The sequence below is a fragment of the Priapulus caudatus genome, unplaced genomic scaffold (genome assembly GCF_000485595.1).
Source record: "Priapulus caudatus unplaced genomic scaffold, Priapulus_caudatus-5.0.1 Scaffold1282, whole genome shotgun sequence".
NCBI lineage: Eukaryota > Metazoa > Priapulida > Priapulimorpha > Priapulimorphida > Priapulidae > Priapulus > Priapulus caudatus.
In genome coordinates, this window is record NW_014578343.1 from 12,784 (window position 1) to 15,828 (window position 3,045).

The 3,045-nt window shown below is 46.0% G+C and overlaps 1 long non-coding RNA gene across 1 annotated transcript in view; it reads right to left on the reverse strand.

Moving 5' to 3' along the window:
• Positions 1-2,483: 2,483 nt before the first annotated feature.
• The window catches only part of LOC106816088, a 2,811-nt gene continuing 2,249 nt past the window's right edge, over positions 2,484-3,045 (reverse strand). The window contains exon 3 of the long non-coding RNA XR_001394834.1: positions 2,484-2,736. This is a non-coding gene — a long non-coding RNA (uncharacterized LOC106816088). The remainder of the gene's footprint in view (positions 2,737-3,045) is intronic.

Below are 3,045 nucleotides of genomic sequence, written 5' to 3' on the forward strand. Positions count from 1 at the left end.
AGTTGAGAAAGATGACGCAGAGTTCTATTGTGTATGGCTGCAAGTCGAGGTCGCGCCGGGGAGCGGCTATTTCTCTAACAAGGGTCATCTAACTGTGCTTGTGTCACCACAGTCGGTTTCCATGTATCTTATAGACAGCTCTTCATCACCGGATGGAACGCTACAGTTCTCTTGTGTATCGGACAGCAGTAACCCCGCAGCTAGCATCACCTGGTCGCTGAATGGTAAAGATATCACTGCCGACTCCAGTCAAACAAAGGAAGCGGGTTCAAGAAACAATACATTTACAAGAAAAAGTATCCTGAGTCACACGTTCTCGCCGATTGATAACGACAGAGAACTTCAATGCAATGTTTTTATCCATATAGCGACTTAGCGGTAGTGGAATTAGCCGAGACCCTGTACATAAAAGACACTGTGACCATCAGCAGCAGCAGCAACCGTACTGGAAATGACGTCTTCTTAACAGAGACAGAGAAACTGACGTTAACGTGCAATGCTGATGGCTATCCAGAACCATATTACACGTGGTTTCACGACGACCAGGGGATACAAGCTGCAGGCGACGAGCTGGTGATCGAGTTAGTCGAGTTTAAACACAGAGGATTGTACGCGTGTAAAGCAACTAGTGTGTTTGGGGAATACATGTCCAGCAACAAGATGAATGTGAACGTGGTCGTGCCAGCAACGTACGTCACCATGGAAATTGACGGCAATGCTGTAGCAGACACAGAAATAATACATGTAGGACCGCATGAAGCTAGCTGCACTACAGACAAAAGCTTCCCGGGACGAACAGTAACATGGAAACTTGGTGATACATCTGTAGACGGAGCTAATACTTTACATGTCAGTGAAGTCGATGGAACTATAACGACGTCCAGCACACTGACACGTACGTTACCGCCGATGATCACGACAAAATACTTGCCTGTCATGTTGACATCCACAAATCATTTCAGTTACTGTCAGTTGATCTTCGGCTCAATGTACAGTACATGGGGCAGGTCAGAGTAAGCGGTAACAGTCAGGCAGGCGTTATGACTGTCAAGCACGGCAGTGCGCTTTGGCTGCTGTGTAACGCAGACGGAAACCCCGAGCCAAGTTATTCATGGCTTCGCAACAAATCACTAGTTCCTGCAGAAGTGAACCGCGTTTACGAAAGGAAACAGGTTAGTTTCGTTAATGCTGGTGACTACGCATGCTCAGCTGCTAACATGGTAGGAGATGTGAACTCTGCTAATTCAATGTCTGTAGTCGTCGTTGCTCCCCAACCAAATACATCGAATACGGCCCTCATTGTCGGACTTGTCATCGCAGCTTTGGTTTTGATCATCTTAATCATTGTCATCGTCGGCGTCTGTGCGAAAAGGAAGCATGACTCAGAGTCCTCTACTTCTTTGACGAAGAGCGCCACAAATTACCGCGATAACCATGGCATGGGTGTTTGGACAACGGACATATCCCGCAGTGTACCGGAACAGTTTGAGTCGGGACAGGGGGAAAAAAGCTACACCCAACCTCACACAACCTACCTACGACCGCAGTACGAGCCCAGTCTCCGGGAGAGCTATACCTACAGTGATATCGCACCTGAAGACTCTTACAGTCAGCGTGCCGCGCCAGTAGATGGCGCTGGTTGGATGAGAGAAAGCGACGACGATGCTGCCTATGTTATTCCTCCCATGAGAACGTTAGGTTATAGTCAGGGCTCTGGCAACGATTCTAACTCTACGCATTCACCCAGTCGCTGGATCCCCAACAGCGACACGTATTGTTATGGTGGACAGTCACGGAACATTTCAGATGAGAGTAGCTTTAACACTCTTACATTTGGGGAGAGCGACATCTACCTTAATATCCTACCGGAAGAATCTTACACTTAGCGTGCCACGCCAGTAGATGGCGCTAGTTGGATGAGAGGAAGCGACAACGACGCTGCCTATGTTATTCTTCCCATGAGAACGTTAGGTTATGGTCAGGCCTCTGGTAACGATTATTATTTTATACGCATATATATATTTCGTGAGCTTTGTGATATGGGGTTTTAGGTAACAGTGATTTTGCATGTTGCCATTTCGGATATTTGTCCATCAGCATAAAGTTGAAAACATTTGCAAACAAGCGAATTATTCTTAGAAGAAAGCGTTTTTATTTAAACAGAAATATTTCGTGTATTACAGTACATCGAAACTGGACAAAACATCTTCGTAATAGACATGCGAATAAGTACAAATCAGGAATAAACTCAATTCATTTACCGAAATACATCTATATGCCTATAGATTTCCGATTTATTGAAATGCTCATCAATTCACGCATTCATGACCGACATTGCATCGCCGTATTGGGGTTGAGTTGGAGGCATCTATCCCCATCACGATTCCATGTATGTACATAGATCTCTATACTACGGTCTATTATCGCGCTCAGCGTTCAGGAGCCTAAACACTAACAGCAAGTCGGTATCTCCGTGCGCCGCGTTAGCGGCGGTAGCCATAACCTCCTTAACCGTAGCCCCCATATCCGCCGCCGTATCCTCCGTATCCGCCTCCGTATCCTCCATATCCGTCTCCGTATCCTCCATATCCGCCTCCGTATCCACCATATCCGCGTCCGTATCCACCGTATCCGCCGCCGTATCCACCATATCCGCGTCCGTATCCACCACCGTAACCACCCCCTGTATCCACCACCGTATCGACCCCTGTATCCTGCGGCTGCCATGCCAATGACCTGCATGTGCATATAAGATATAAATGCAAACTGTGTAATAATATAATACAATATACAATGTAAAATAATGCATGATGATGATAAAGATGTAGGTGAAGATGGATGATTATTGCGTTCGAAAGTTTTGATCGCTTCTGAATATATGGAAACATTTTTGGGATGGGTTTTAAGCAGCATATTTATATATATGTCTTACGTGTGAGCTACAGCAAATGAGAAAATAAAGCTACGGCGATGGAGAGGAATCGAGTAACAAAGAGAGACAGAGAGAGAGAGAGAGAAAGAGAGAGAGAGAAAGAGAGAGAGAGA